This window comes from Bos javanicus, chromosome 8, assembly GCF_032452875.1.
Source record: "Bos javanicus breed banteng chromosome 8, ARS-OSU_banteng_1.0, whole genome shotgun sequence".
NCBI classification, from domain to species: Eukaryota; Metazoa; Chordata; class Mammalia; order Artiodactyla; family Bovidae; genus Bos; species Bos javanicus.
This window is the reverse complement of record NC_083875.1, coordinates 44,401,407-44,417,999: the sequence shown is the minus strand read 5'-3', so window position 1 is coordinate 44,417,999 and position 16,593 is coordinate 44,401,407. Positions and strand designations below refer to the sequence as shown.

The following is a 16,593-nucleotide window of genomic DNA, read 5'->3' as shown; positions in this document are numbered from 1 at the left end:
CAGGCCTGACCTCTGTGTTTGTATTATACCAAAGGCAGAGGGTGAGCTGAAGAGAAACTGGGGCTGCTTTAATTTGTGGGTACCCTTCTTGACCTTCTGGGGTCTCCTGATGTAATCTGCAAGAGGATTAAATGCATTTTCCCTTAAGTGATATGTTCAGTGGTTATCAGAAGAGCTGAGAGGGTAACAGAATTGCCCAACATAAAAACATATGTAAGAGCTAGCCAGGATTTTGATCTCTTCTGTTCAATCTCCCTTTTATGTTCAGATGGCAAAACGTGGCTTGCCTCCATGGCTAACCCAGAAATTGAAAGTAGAGAGTCATTTTTCTTTGTTTGAGGCATTCTGTTGACATTAAAAATCAGAAGTGTAGTATCTATGAAGATCTAATTAAACAGATCAATGGGAAAGTATATATTTCAGAAAACTACATAAAACCCAAAAGTAGAATGATTATAAATAACATGTCTGTCCTGACAGGGGTCATTTTTTTTCCTTAGTGTGATTGTTCTATAGAGCCAAATGAACAAGTGTATTCTAATACTATATATATATATATATATATATATAATATTCGTATATTTAGTACCCTTGTTCTATAGAGCCAAATGAACAAGTGTATTCTAATACTATATATATATATATATATATATATAATATTCGTATATTTAGTACCTCATGCAGTTTCACCCTTTATTTGATGTGTTTAATAACTGGATTTAATTAGATTATCATTTCGACTTCAAATGAAACTGTTAGTTGTTAGTTAACTGAAGGCTAATTCCACACTGAATTTCTAAGTGAAATAATTTATTTTCTTATACTGATGGCGTTTGGGAAGATAGTAATTTTTTTAAGTAAGAAGTATTTACATTTGAATTTCGTAAGTGTTAAAATGCCAAGACCACCTACAAACACAGACCCTGGGTTTTAGAGTCTTGCTTGTCTGGTTAATCAGAACCCCAGAATTCATCCCGCCCCAAAGAGGCTCTGAAGAGTCCCTCCTTTGTCAGGGCTTGCCTGTTTTATAAACTTTCAAGGCTTTGGTCTTAAGCTGTAGCCAGCTTTACCTCATAAGATTTTTGCTTTAAACCGTGAGCGAGTCATAATGGGTTAAGCATCAGATTTCAGACAGGCGATTAGCTCTCCAGCTAAGCCAAGGAAGGATGACTTATCTCCCAGCAAGTACCAGCCTACTTGGGTGTAGGAAGAGTAGAATTCAGGCTCCTGCTAGTCCTAGGTCTTGAGCAAAGGTACCCTTCCGTTGTCGATTTCTGCCCAGGTGCTCCATGGGTGCCAGCAAGAAAGAAAAAAGCACAAAATCCCAACAGGGAGTTTTCGCTATGTTAAGAACTTGAGCTCTTGCTATCTTTTGGAGATTGCATAGGGAGGCACAGGATTACAACAGCCCTTCTACGGGGATTTGAATATTCTGTGCCCTGCTCACCCGCCAGCTTCTCATCGTGAGTATCGGCATTTGTTTCTGATTATACACTTCCCCTCTTTCTGGAAGAACTTTGAGTGGGCTAGTTGAGCCCTCCTTCTTCCTGTGTCCGGGATAATTCTTGTTCATCTTCTTTGTGTAATTTCTAAGAAAGGTTTGAATGCGCTTGGAGGGAAATGAGTGACTAAAGCTCACTTTCTGCTTTGGGGACCTTTTCTGTCAAAGGCTGTTTAATTTTATCTGGCATGAAAAATAATTAGTGGTGTTCTCACATTCACAGAAATAATGCATTCTTGCTCTTTTCTGGCAGTGTATTTTAAAATGGCATTGAGTGGACTTCTCTAATAAAAACCTCAAAGAAGATCCAACCGGCAAATGAGCCTTGATACAATTCATTCAAACAGTTGTAGAAGTTCTAAGTCCAAAAAAAGTGATGATTCTGTTTTTCCTGTCTTGGCTGCCCTGTTAGATATTTTTGGAGTGTGCTATAACTGATTTACTCATTTCCATATGCTTTAGGAAAAGTATGTTCATGTTTTAGAGGATAAGCCTGGTTCTGCTTTTGGGTTGCAGTTCTTCATTAAGGCTGAAAACAAGAGAAGTGTTTGAAATATGCAGCCCATTTGTATATATAGCATCAGTGATCTCATCCGGCCATTCTATATGGACGAGTGATCTCACAGCTTAAAAATAAGTATGTAGCTGTTTTGAGGATCTTTTAAAATAGAGACCAGATTTCTAATCCTAGTAGTTCTTGGAGAAAGCCATGGCTAAAAATGAAGATTAAATAATATTCTATAATATTAGAAGGCTTTTCTAACCAACAGGATGAAAAGCAGAACTATAGACATGAGGAAGAACTGGGCCAAGAAACAAATTGTTGGATTCATGGGATTTGTTCTTATTCTGAAAGTTAAATCTTTGTACTCTTACACTGTCTTGTTTGTGACAAGCCAGATTTGAGTAGTTTGTGACATTTCTATCAGCTGGATAAGAGGTTGTGGACATGACTACATTTCATCATATAAACCTTTATTTAGAGGAGCTGATGCTAGAGTAATGGTTTATGAAAGCAGTTTTATTATTTATAGCTCTTTTTATTAGTCACAAGTCCTAAATTTATTTCAGTTCCTTTTTTGTGGTTTTATCTGAGGGAATAGTTCTCTCTCCAAGGGATCCTATGCATTTTGGACATGATCTCTGTTAGATAAAATCAAGTGCTAGTCATGGGATTTTCTGAATTTAGTCTCACAATATTTGGTTTAGTTGATAAGTTCCATCAACTTTGCAAATAACTTTGTGAAAACATTGATTCAGCTTGTACTGCCAAAATTCCTGAGTCCCCTTTTTCTTGCATCAACATGTTAGCTGAAGGCATTTCAAGTGTTCTATACAGCAGGCACATTTAAGAGTCTCCTGAAAGAAAAGGGGAGAATATTCCTAGATTAGAAATATAAGTGAGTGACAGAGGGGATATTTCTAATAATTCATAAGCCCAGCTGCTTAATATCTTTAAAGCCTTAGTCACACACATCAGTTCTTACAGTCTTCTAACTAAAACATAAAAAGTTCCCTCTCCTTCTGCTCTCTGTCCTCCTCATCAGTGTCCTCCTCATCTTTGTGGATAGTCAGAGAGAGTATCCACCAAGAAACTTTCCTTTTCCCTAGCATTTCAGACTGATTGACCAGGATGCTTCATTCAAATCAGGACCACCCCCTGGAAATGTTTTTTGAGGCGGCGCATTTGGTATGTTCCCTCCCACTGTGAAACAAAGACTGATTTGTCTTCCCGTGACCCGGAGGCTCAGGTTGAAGTACCTACTGGCTTCATGCAGCATGTCCCCTAGCCAGTACTCCGCCTCTTCAGGTGGTGAGTCAGCCGGATGATACACTGATTTTTATAGCACGGCAGGGTGGAGACCTGGAAGTCCATAGACCAGTCAGGGAGGAGGGAATGGTTCTCATGTCAAACCATTCCAACAATGCAGCTTACAGGAAAAGATTGCAAAATTCTGAAGCCCTGTGCCACCAGATTTTTCCATTAGCACCACACTTTACACAGCTTTCAGCTCTGGCACAGAGACAGCTGTTTGGCAGTGTGAGGGGAAACGGTCATATCCCATCATTAGCTCTGTGGTCGGTTACCTGTCATCCTGTCCTGTAAGGAATCCCAGTAATTGTGAGTATCGCCTTCTACGTGCTGATATAACGAGCTGCGGATTCTCTGAAGGTGGTGCTCCGACATTAATTTGGGCACTAGAAAACAGCCTCTGGAACTTACACCACCCCAGGATACTGATTTTAAACGAAGAAATCCAAGACAGAAAAGTTTCCAGAAAGGTAAAGGGGGCTTAGATCTGGAGGCTTTTCCTCTAGGGCATTATCCTTTGTTTTTCTATCCTCTATACATTTTGATGATGAAAAGGTAGGCTTTCCAAATCATGGTCAATTGAAATGAACATGGTATGGTTTGGGAATTACTGGAAAGAATGATACAAAGCTCAGTAGAAATAATTCAGTTCAGTCAGTTCATTCATTCAGTAGCTCACTTTTGTATGACTATACAGAAATACACTTGGCAGAGGGCGCCTGTTTCCCTTCTTTGGTAAGGACCAACACTGGGGTTCTGTGAAAGTTGGTCTGTCTTTGGCCTTATTCTCACTACTTTGTGATTTTGTTTTATTAAGGATAGCTGACAAGATTAAGGATCTTTGAGCTTTCTAATACTTTTGTTATTTTTTCTGTCTCTCCAAACATTTTAGCTTTCAGTAACTTTAATCTCTGTTTTCTGCTCTGCACTCAGAGCCTTTGTGTTTGGCCTTATTTTGACAAAGTGAAAGAAAGTGAAGTTGCTCAGTCATTCCCCACTCTTTGCCACCCCATGGATAGTAGCCTGCAGCAAGTTCCTCCGTCCATGGGATTTTCAAGGCAAGGGTACTGTAGTGGGTTGCCTTTCCTTCTCCAGGTAATCTTCCCAACCCAGGGATCGAACCCAGGTCTCTCACATTGTAGACAGATGCTTTACCATCTGAGCCACCAGGGAAGTCCTATTTTGACAAGTCATAGTCTGTTTCTGTTTCTTCAGTCATGGTGCCTGCAGAAATCACGGTTGGCCTTCCCAGGCCTCTCTGACTCCAGGTAGTAAGAGAATAGTTCCGTCCAAAGTCATGTGAAAGAAGCAGAGGCTTTCTGCCATCCCAGCTGCTACCTACCCTGTTCCCCTCTTAGTGGAGTTGCCCAAAGCACTGTTCTTTTGACCTGGCTGTCTTTCTCATATTTGTTCATATGAACCCTTCTTATGCTTCAAGTCCTGCTTTCTGTCTCACCTCTTTCAATAAGTGTCCTCAGATACTCCCAATGTGAATTCACCCCTTCCTCTTCTTTATTTCTGGAGAGCTTTGTATCCTGTTAAATAGTCGCCATCACTCTCTTTTATGTAAGAGTTGTGGTTGTGTCTCACTCATCTGTACCTTTGAGGTCTTAAGAGGCAGGATTCATGTCATCTTCATCTTGGTATGATGGTATGCCCATCGTGTCTTGCATTATACCCAAAATAGCCAATGTTCAACCAACAAAGGTTTACAGCCCACCTCCATGGTGCTGCCTTAACACTGGGCAGCTAATAGTAAGATACAGGCACAGTGCCTGCTTAGGAATCTGTGAGGTGAAGTTGAGCCCTGCCAGCTGCCATTCTTAAATTGTCATATGCTGGGCAGTCTTCTCCCAGCTTGTTCACCTGGGTAGTGCCCTGTCATGAACAGGTGGTTTTCACTGTGTCACACATACTCACTTGCATTCTTCCTCCCCATACCTCACATCTAAGTGAAAGTTAATAGTATCTTCATTTTCTTCATCGTGTCCCCTAAGGTAGGCTTAAAATGGTATTGTCTGTTAAATGCCTTGGGTTCAGGTATGACGTGGTCATCCAGAGAGGAATATTGTCAGAGGCTGTTTGGGAAGCTTTTTCTAGCTCCCTTGACCTCTCTGTTTCTTTCTCTGTTAACAATCCAACCAGAGTGAGGAGGGGCTCCAATCAATTCCTTTTGCTTATTAGCTGCTCCGGTTTGGTGGACTGGTTGAAACTGGATGAGAACCTGAGCTGGTAACTTCTAAGGTGGGAGTATGGCCATTGGTCTACCTTCTTTCTCACCCGCAGCTTTTTGGAAAAGGTCTCTGCAGATCTATCACCTCTTTTAGACGGACGGAAATAAACTGTCCTTGCTGCTTCATAATTTTACAGACTTTATAGTCTCTGTGGCAATTTCATTTAAAGTTTTAAATCTTTTAGTTTCAAGCCCCAGTTCACTATGTCATTTGGCTTTTTAAAATGTTGATTTCAAACCTTGGAAGAAAATATATTGTGAGAAAGTCTCTAGTTTAAATTTGATGAAATTAATAATCATGAGGCAACCCAGACCATAAAGAAAGCCTAACATGTAGAAATTCAGTGTGACTCCAGATTTAAGCCTTAAATATGTTTGGGGAAATGCACTTTGTTAGGTCAGGTTTAACGAAGACAAGATCCTTTTTTGGTCTTTTAGATTAGGCCCATCATACATAGCATCCTCTTCCTAATTTCACTTTCCCAACTGGAATCACACACCTCCGCTGGGGCACACCCTTTTCATGTTGATTGTGGCCTCTCCTTGGAAAATCTCCCTGATAATAAGTTTTAAATGCAGATCCTTCTAATCCAGGCAGCTAAAGGAGGAGTCCTCTTCCAACACCCAATGCTGTCCACACCTATGATGAGAAACAGCTGTAAGTCCTTGCTAGACCTGTCCTAACCTTGTAATCCCCTTCAGGTCCTGTCAGCCCCCTCGGGCTAAGATGGAGGTGGGTGGAGAAGGAGCCTTGGTGATGAGGAAAGGAACTGCATACACTTTCTCAGTCATTGCAGTTCTCTTAGACACCCAGGTTTTAGTGTCACATCCCTTCACCAGTCTGGCAGGAAAGGATTACACAGCATAACAAGGTATTTGAATTCTTTAGGGGTTGAGGGGAAGTCTCAAATATAGCAGAAATAATGCAGGCCCTCCACGAGCATGATAGCAGAGCACCTTGCTATCAACCTGTCTCTTTTTAGGATAAAGACTTATAGGTCTTTTTGCACATTAAGATTACCTGTGAGAGAAATAGCAGTAGGGATCCTAGGCTCTTGTTTTGGTTGTTGTCTTTGTATTCAATGTGTTTCAACAAGGACTCTAGCAATTTCAAATGAGAGGGGGAAAACAGTTGGCCACCTGGAAAATGGGAAAAGGAAAGGGACAGAAACAGGATGAGATTGGATCCCAAATGGATATGGTGAAGTCCTTGCTTGGTATTAAACTGAGGCTTGGGAGTGCATTCTATTTGACAAACCCAAGGTCTTGTTTTAATTTGAATTAATGGCCAAGATTTTTACATTAAATAATTTCATATAAAAATTCCAGTTTCTTCAACTCTTGAAACGTCTTTCTGGATCACGAGTGTATACTTCCACAGGGCCATAGTCAACTGGAGAAGACACTTGCCTTCTAGTCTCTCCCAAACCCCTCCAAACTCCATCCTTTCCATTGTTAACCTGGATGCTAAAGGTTTTTGAACTTGTGATCTGACCCTGAGGCTACTTGAATTACTTAAGGGGCTGCCCCCATTTTGGCTGTCGGCTTCCTTTAAGTCAAGATGAAGGACACACTTAAGAGCTACAAAGTTCACAGCTGAGGTTCTCATCCCTGGCCGTGGCATAGACTCCTCTGTGAAGCTTCTAAACTGCTAATCCCCCTGGCCCCACCCTGGGGATTCTGATTCATTGGGGTGGAGATGGGGGGACAACTCAGCATTTTTGGAAACAGCCCCAGGTGCTTTGACTGTGCAGCAGGGTGGCGAACTTCAGGCATGGTGGGTGTCCGCTCTGACAGCTTCCAGCCTTGGCACTTCCCCTTGATTGGCAGAGCTGATGTTAGCATTGTCGCCCCCCTGGCCCAGAGTCTTACTTCAGCTGTGAAATGAGGGCATGGGCTCAGAGTCCTTGACATTATCATACAGTTCTTTAAAAGGAAACAAACACTTCAAGTGTGGCTCCTCTGGAAAGAATCACATTGAGCAAATGGGCCCTGGGCACCTGCAGTGCCGGGGGCACAACACTGGTTGAATGAAGAAGACAGGGGCTCCCATAAGTTTGTAGGGATGTCAGATGTGTGCACGAATCATATAGAGGAGAAAGCACGCTTCACTGAAAGCCTGGATGGAAGAGGTGACCCCACATTAGGATAAGGGACAGCTTCCAACAGAACTGATACTTTATTTAGTTGGTCTTTGCAAACTGGGAGAATTTTTGTCTGCAAAAATTGAGAAGCAGGTGGTGACACACCAGAAGAGGAAGGAACAAGCAAAAGTGTAGAAGTAGCATGTTCTTTCTCTTCCCCACCCTTCGGAAATGTCAGCTCCCTCCCCCCCAACACACTATTCTTTGCCCTCTCAGGGCTACAGGGAAGAGTGCATCGCTGTCCAGTACTGTGTCATATTAATGTATCAGTGGAGCAGCAGCATGGATGACATAAGCTTCCTCATAGGGTTGTCTTGAAGATGAGATGAGTTCATAGATGTACCAAGCCTTTGGAACAGTGCTGTACAGTGGGGAAGGATGCGTGTAAGGAGGGCTTTATGAAACTGACGATTCACGCGCATTTGTGCTTTGTCTTTGAGACTCAAAGGGTTAAGAAGTTGGTAACAAGGAGAAAAGGAACACACTAGGGGAGGAAGGTGAATTCAGGCTGTGTCAGGAAATACGCACCTTAAGTTGTCCAAAATGTAATCCAATGTTACTACTCAGTAGTTCATTTAGCTTTGGTTTTATCTCTAGACTAGGGGTCAGGCTCTCTGGGAAGAAGAGTCTTGATGCAGTTAGCCTATTACATAAGCATCAGAAGTACTGTGGGTACAGATATGCTTGGCTACCATCCTGCACCACCATCCAGGGAGAAGGACCATTGGGACACTGCCCGCCAGCATGGTGTCACAGAAACCTTTGTCTGCAGCCCATTTCCCTTCTCACAGGGAGTCACTTTTGCTGGCTACTGCCCAACTATCAGAGGAAAAACCCTGAGTACATCTTCATCTTCCCAGATCACATTCGGTGGCTTCTTTTGTATATAAATTAAGGGAGAGTAGAGACAGACAGGTGTGTCTTTCTCCTGACAGTGGGAGCCTTTACGACTGATGCTTTTCAGGCAGAAGGAGCTCCTATTTTTAATTCTTCTCGCATCCCAACCTGTGTCATCCTTGATAAAGTGAAAGTGAAGTTGCTCAGTCATCTCTGACTCTTTGCAACCCCATGGTCTATAGCCCACCAGGCTCCTCCATCCATGGAATTATCTAGGCAAGAGTACTGGAGTAGGTTGCCATTTCCTTCTCCGGGGATCTTCCCGACCCAGGAATCGAACCCCGGTCTCCCGCATTGTGGGCAGATGCTTTACCATCTGAGCCACCACCCAAATTGTCCTTGATAAAGGACTAGACGTTTATTTGCATACAGTGACTTTTTCTGTTAGACCTTGGCTTCATAGAAGCACACAGACAAAATAATTATATTCAACTGCTTTCCAGAATAAGCTCTGTTCTTACCAGAACACAATATTTATAAAATAAAAATTTAGCCGAATTTTTTTCCTTCCGGGAAAGGAATACTGCATTCAGATGCTTTTGTCTTCCTCAGTTTAATTCTTAAGAACAAGTCTTTTGATATTAATACTTAGTTTGGAATATATAATGTAACTAAATAATAACAAAATTTTTTCAGAAGCACAGAGGAGAAATTTTCTCTCTAAATGATAAAATAAGCCTAAGGAAATTTTAGGATGATGAATGTTTTCTAAAACTGAATTGTGGAGATGGGTAAATAACTGTATATATTAACTAAAACTCATCAAAAACTGTACACTTAAAATGGGTGAATTTTATGGTATGTAAATACCTCAATAAATTATAAAGTCCAGAAACAAGGGGGAAATTAGTCTAAATGTAGGTGTTGTTGGATAAAATAATTTGGAATTTTTTTGATCCTCTATTTCAAAGTATCTGGCACTTGAAACTTTGTTCTTTATTAGTTTGTTATTTCTCTTTGAATCAGTTTATTTGGTGTAAAACAAGCCCAGATGAGTCCCACGTCATCTTAAAAAGTTTGATCTTTGTAGCTTCACACAGGAAAATGTCTGTTTCAAAAAGTGTACCAGGTGGAGCAGAGGGTGGAGTAAGGTGTTAAGTGGAGTGCGGTGAGATATGTGCCAGCACTAAGGTGAACCAGTTAGACACTGCAGATCCAGGGGATTCTTGTAAAACTGCCTCTCTCCTCATAGCTGTCCTCTGTTTTGAATTCTTTAAAATGGGCCCTTTAGAGTCCTCCTTAATCTTTGTTAATCTCCATTTTACTGTTTAGAACTGGCTTTGCTTGTTTGCCCTGTAGAGTTCAGTCAATCTTATTCCACTAGAATCAGTCACATTTACCCAGTGTACTTAGGCACACAGGTGAAGAACAGATTTAAAAGGACTTTTTCTCTCTCTTTTTTTAGGTGATGAATTTAAACCATTAGAGGGACAGATGATTCTTACTAGATTTTTAAAACAGAAACAAAACATCACTTAAAAACATTATCCCCCTAAAACAGAATGCACTTGTTCGGGAACTAATTCTGTGTCTTTGAAAGTCATATGATCCAGTTGGGATAAAATTTTTAAGGAACTATGAAGAAACAAAAAAAAAAGGTTTGGGTCTGTGGTTTACCAATGTGAGTGTTTTTAGCCTTCAAATTGCATGTTGCAATAAATAAGAATGAATCAAGAAAAGGAATCACTCGCTTCCAGCTGATCCTGGGTTCAGCATAGCACTGAATCATTTCCTCCATAGTCCAGCCCTGCACCCTGGCTCAGGTCGTGACTGGGAGCTTTTCTCAGCCCTGGCTGGTTTAGAGGAGGAGGGACCAAGTCAGCAGGAAGAATGAGGAAACATTTGCTGCCTTTCTGTCTGTGTTCTTCCAAGAGTTAGCAGGTATTACAGCTGCATTTCTAGGGCAGCATTTCATGTGTCTGAGGAATATGAGCATAGTTTGTTTGAAAAACTGGAAGGAGCCTGGGAGAGACCTGTCTTCACCTCTGTGTTGCTGAGACCCTTGTAGTGGTTCTGTTCGTCGGTAGTTTTTGCTGTCTCACTGAGGCCGAGAGTCCTGGAATTAAACCCCATGGCCAGCAGGCTGTTAGTCAGGAAATTCCAAATGGGTATAAATAAATGCTCTGCGGCAGCTCCTGGGCTCTTTGCCTGCTAACGTGTGCAGGCCCTATAACGCTGAGGGAAGTGGGCCCAAGACTTGGCTTCCTGCTGGCTGAAAATCAGTTATTTTGTTTCTGGGTGGGTAAGTAAGAAAATCCCCAAAAAATAAAAACAGAGGAGAGTGTGACGTGTGGGTGGGGGTTGGTGAAATATAAACTCAAGCTCTGTATGTTATGAAAAATATTTGCTTTTCTTACAGACTGGAAAGAATAACTCAGTCCTGGATTTTTGGTTCAGTGACAGTTTCAGCTTTAGCCATGGCTCTAACATAAAGATGTCATTGTCATGGGAATGAGAGGTTGCATGTATATATATGCTAAGGTTTGAGTTCTTGGCTTGCTTAACTCCCAGAGTTTCCTTTCTTGTTGGTAACTCCATTTTTGGTCATTTGTTTTCAGCTGTTTTTCTAATGAGCTGCTCAGTGTGCCTTGACGTTGGTTTCTTTTTCTTATGTAAACATGGTAAAACAAAATAAGGGCTAGCCTCTCCCACCTCGCCAAAAGGCATAATGTTTTGTTAGAAAAGCCTTTCTGTCCCAAAGTTCCCTAGCTTTGGGAACCTAGTGCTGGTTCTCTGCTTTTCACAGAATTATCCTCTGAACTGGCACATTTCCTATGTACGCTTAGAGCAGTGTGTTATTTTTGAAGAAAGTTTGGAAAACAGCATTTAGTCCCCAAGCTAGTTCCCTTCTGTGCATGCGTGATAAATTTAGGCTCTAGTTCAGCAGTTCAGTCTTCAAATCAGATGGTGGACATGAGAAGACAGCACTGCTGAGGCTGTGAGAACAAGCCCTAAAGAGCCCAGGCATCTCAACTATTAGGAGACAGATTCTGGGTAGAGCTGCTGCATCTTCCATTTGGCACTGAGCACTGGAGAAGAGGGCCATTGTGTGACCCTCATGGCCTCTGTAATGTCACACGCCTCCTTGCTGCAATGTGTCCTCCATTTTCAGGAACTGTGACCCTTTCCATTTTCTTTCCTCTCACTGCTCACCTGCAGCCTGGCTTCGAAACTCCTAAGACCTACCCAGGGTGGGACTGATGATACAGCAAAAGGAAGCTGCCTTTGGGGATTGTTAGGTTGTGTTAGCTGTTACCTTGAAGCTGGAAAGTGCTGCAAATGGAGGGGGCTCTAGAGAGCAAGGCCCCTGGCTCCATCTGCCTGAGTTCATCTGGCCTGACAGCTGCTTCAGTTAATTCCTTTCTTCACTTGATCACTTAGCAGGTGATGTTATGGAACTTTGTGTGAAGTATAGTGAGAGGGTCGTGGTCTGGACGCAACCTTTGGAAATCATTGAGTTACACCAACATTCTCATTTTATACATACAGACCTTGTTGCTGCATGTGTGATTCCAGACCCTTGCTGCCCATTGCTGGTCTGTGAACTCAGAAGTATTTATAGCTCCTGTACTTGTTTTATGAAAAAATCATACCATCTCCACAATCTGGACAACTGCATGGAAGTGCATTCAGTGGTTCTACAATGCACATCTGTGCATAGTATGTTAAAAAATGTTCTGCTCTTATGACCTAACTAGAGAGAGATTAGGATAGTTCATAAAGATCAGTGCTTACCTTTGTCCTCTTATTGTGTTGTTGTTGTTGTTCAGTTGTGTCCAACTCTTTGCCACCCCATGGACTGCAGCATGCCAGGCTTCCCTGTCCTTCACCGTCTCCCTGAGTTTGCTCCAACTCATGTTCATTGAGTCAGTCATGCCGTCCAACCATCTTGTCCTCTGTTGTCCCCTTCTTCTCCTGCCCTCATTCTTTCCCAGCATCAGGGTCTTTTTCAGTGAGTAGGCTCTTCTCATCAGGTACCCAAAGTATTAGAGATCAGCTTCAGCATCAGTCCTTCCAATGAATATTCAGGGTTGATTTTCTTTAGGGTTAACTGGTTTGATATTGTAAGAAGAAAATATTTCCTCTTGGTTATAATATATTTTTAAAGGTTGGAGAAGTCTGTCTGCTTTTGCTTTTGTTTTATATTACCTCCTCCCTATGTATAATTGATACTGGAGTAGGGCTCTCTCTGTACCTCACCAGCATCCACACTCCACTCACCCTGAGCCCTGGTGTGCACACACAGACACATGCACCTCCACTGCAGGGCCCAGCCAGCATCTCCTTCAGCCAGCAGAAACCAGGTAGACCTCAAGATTTTAGCAGACTCACTTATTTGATTTTGAAAAATATCACAGACACCTCAAACCCTAGCTCCATGGGCAGGGAGGAAAAAAGCAGGGTGGAAGAGAGGAGTTCTGGACTAGTATGCCAGGAGTGTATGCTTCACCAAACACTGGAGGGTGATCCAATAATAGTAAATAATAATAGACCACAGACCTAGCTCTGAGTGCTCCACAATAACACTGTGAAGCAGGTCTATTATTTTCCCAGTTATATAGTTGGAGTAGAATCTAACTTGCCAACAGAAAGTGGCAGCGCCAGGTTTCAAACCCAGGCGCTCTGGTCCCAGAGTATCTGATTTTAATCACTACAGCTCTTCCTCCCAGACTTAACTAAATGGCACATGCCTAGGCATGAGGCTTTTCATTTCAGCAAATACTGAGCATGCTATGTGCCAAGCACTGTGCTAGGCCTTGAGGGATAGAAAAATAAGTATTAATTGGTTTCTGTCCCCCAGCACACCTGCAGTCTGGTGGGGTAAGACAGGCATGTGCCTGGTACTCATAGCACAGGTCAGTATGTTAACAAAGTGTTCCAGGAGGATGGAGGGGAGAAGGTGACCATTTCTTCCCAGGACAGAGCAATTAGGAATAAGAGAAGACTCTACAAATGATGGGAAATTTTGGGTTGGGCCCCAGTTGTGATCAGTGGAAGAGGCTGGGGAAGGGCATGCTCAGAAGAGGGAACAGAGTGAACGAAGGCAGAGAGGCTTGAAAGTGCCTTGGTATGTTGAGGTTCTGGGAGGAAGGGGGGTTGGGGACTGGGAAGTGCTGGATTGGGCCAAATTGTTGAAGACTTTTAATGCGACAGAAATGAACTTTGGAACTTTATTTTCTGTAATGGGGCTCTTGGCAACCAATCTGCAAGATTAATATTTGAGAAGTCTCTGCAAGTTTCCAGGGATACCTCAAACAAATGTAAAATTCCTCAAAGAATATGTAATATAGGAGCGCGGAGACATTAGTCTTGATAAAAAACAGATTGCTCTGTTTGCATATGAGCAGCAGCAGATTGGCTGTGCTCCCCGGTGACTGGCTGACTGCTCTCACGTACCCCAGAGACACTGGAGGCACAAGTAGAGGAAGGTTATCATCATCTACATTTATGTAATTTATTTTGAAATAATTTCAACTTAGAGAAAATTCATGAAAGAACTCTCTTGCCTCCTTCACCTACCTTCAGATTCTCAAGTGGTTAATATTTTGCCATATTTGCTTCGTCTCTTTCTGTATGTATACATGTACTTGTATGTGTGGGTATATATATAAAGACATGCTTTTGTCATATCTCTTTAATCTCCTTCAATCTGAAATAGCTCTTAGCCTTTCTTTGATGACCTTGACAGTTTTAAAAGGAGAGACCTGGGAATTCCCTGGCAGTTCAGTGGTTAGGACTACATGCTTCCACTACCAGAGTCCTGATTTCAGTCCCCAGTTGGGGAACTAAGATCCTGCAAGCTGTGTGGCATGGCCTAAAGAAAGATAGGGACCTGTCCTTTTTGTGCGATGTCTTTCAGGTAAATCTGTTGACATGTCCAGATTTAGGCCATACCTTCCAAGCAGAAACCCAGAAGGACTGATCCTGTGCTTTCTCAGAGCAGGGCCTCAGGGACTTGTGATTGTAGCCTTTATCACCTAGTCCACATGGTTCTTGATCAGCTTTCTGCTCCACAGTATCACCATTTTCTCCTTAGTGATCGAAAGCTGTTTTGTGTGAGGCATCCTGAGGCCAAAATTCCTGTTCTTCAGTAGGAAGTCTGTACACACTAGATTCAGCATCCGTTGATTCCTGCTTGAGTCGCGTACTGTTACAATGGTTGTTAAATGGTGTTTTACTGTTTTCATAACTCTTTATTTATTGAACTGTAAGTTGGAACTCTGTTATATATTTCTTATGGCATTATGGACTCATAGATACCTGATTTATTCAGTGGACTGTCATCTGCTACTATCATTAATCCTATTATTTTGATGCCCAAATTATCCCAGGTTTGGACAGTAGAACCCAAAAGTGAGTTTGGGAGCTAACTAGACCCCTGACACTCTTTAAATAGCTACTCTGATGTGTGCTGACAACTGAGATAAATAAGGAGTAGGTAGAACCTGCTGTCTGAGTTCAAACAATAGGGGTCCCCTGCAGCAAGATCCTTGTCAGGCAGGCAGAGAGAGCACTCAGGTGGTTAGAGGCCAGCTGATCTGAAATTAATTCAGCTTGTCAGAGACCTCGTGGTGGGTAGAAGTCTTGAATTTTCAGGATGTATTGCTTACATTCTCCCAGACCGTATTCTCTATCTTTAGCCTTCCCTTGGGTAACTCAGCCCCTGATCAGCGTGGGCAGAGAATCAGGGGCTGAAGCTGGGAGCACTGCAGGTCTGCACTAGCATGCCGCCCATCTGTCCCTCTCTCCTCCGCTTGGACACTTGCGGACCCAGGACGCTTGCTGGCTGCCAGGGTCAGCCAGCTTTGCTTCACAGACATCTTTGGCCCCTGCTGTGCCCATTTTAGTTTCAAATATGGAGCAAGTTTGTGCTCTGCATCTCAATAAGCTTAATCAGGGCCTGCATTCCCTAAAATGTCCTCTCTTCTTTCTTCCTGCCCTCACTCATGCCACCCATCTGTCCCTCCCAGATTAGATTTATTGTACTTAAATCACCTTCTGAAAAGGAAATCCCATCATTTTTCTCTACAGTGAGTCATCCATTGGTTTAAAGAAAATATTTTCTTTCTTATTAGCAGAATGAGGTCAAGGATAGAGCCCCAGAGGATGAATACAAAAACCCAATCCCTGTCTGCAGCTCTGCCCAGAGGAGTTGAGATACGTCAGGCCTTCTCCGTTTCCTGCTGAACAGCTTAGGGGGGAGACGTGGGCCACAGACTGCCCCCAAACACAGGCAGGCTTTTAAGTTCTCCTTGTTTTAACACTAAGGCTAACACTTATTACCTAGTTCAGTAATTAAAACTCACGCAATGCAAAGGAATTTGCGATACCACAAGAAAAATTCATAGGGACTTGAACAGTCTGTGGAAACTGGATGGAGATTGCTGAAGAGAATTTTAATACATACTCCAGCATCTAGCCAGAGCAGTCTTGCTAAGATACAAGTCTCACCGTTTTACTCCTGTGTTCAGTAGCTCCCTGACGCACTTGAGAACTACAAACCTGACGCGCAGGGACCTCTGTGACGGGGGCTTGGTCCCCTCTCTGCCTCACTTCGTGTTCTCCTTATCATGCAAAGCTCTTCTCAGTTCCTAAAAGTGGCAGGTTTCACATACGCTGTTTTCTCCACCTAGAATTTCTCCCATCTTGGTCTCCCTGGCAAATATCCCTCAACCCCCACAAACATGCACACACTTAGCCCAGTGGACCCCTCAAATACAGCACCCTGGCAGAACACTCTCTGTGCCCAGCCCAGGTGGGGGTTCCTGCTCTGTCCTCACATACCTCCTGGACTTTAGTCTCATAGCACTTATCATAGTTGTTAGTTTTTTATGCATCCTTTGTTTCCTAGAGTTCACAAGTTCTATCCAGGTAGGCTCTCTGTCCCTTTTGATTTACTCCTAGCAGTGTTTGCTGCATGGTAGGTTCTTAATAAATACCTACTGAATGAAAGAATAAACCCATCTTTCAGCCTGACAATTGCAGCTTCCCTAGGTCAACATTC

The 16,593-nt window shown here is 42.6% G+C and overlaps 1 protein-coding gene across 14 annotated transcripts in view; it reads left to right on the top strand.

Annotated features, from left to right (window-relative positions):
- Positions 1 to 16,593, top strand: part of KANK1 (KN motif and ankyrin repeat domains 1) — a 213,472-nt gene that overhangs the window by 157,377 nt on the left and 39,502 nt on the right. For 2 of the 14 annotated variants that reach the window (XM_061425449.1, XM_061425444.1), the window contains exon 1: positions 10,729 to 10,830. The exons of 5 other annotated variants lie outside the window; for them this stretch is intronic. The gene's annotated coding sequence lies outside the window, so the exon portion shown is untranslated. Of the gene's footprint in view, positions 1 to 1,104; positions 1,464 to 3,386; positions 3,624 to 3,693; positions 3,785 to 10,397; positions 10,470 to 10,724; positions 10,831 to 16,593 lie in introns of those variants that run through there. 7 more of the 14 variants (XM_061425456.1, XM_061425454.1, XM_061425459.1 and 4 more) reach the window with 7 other exon arrangements.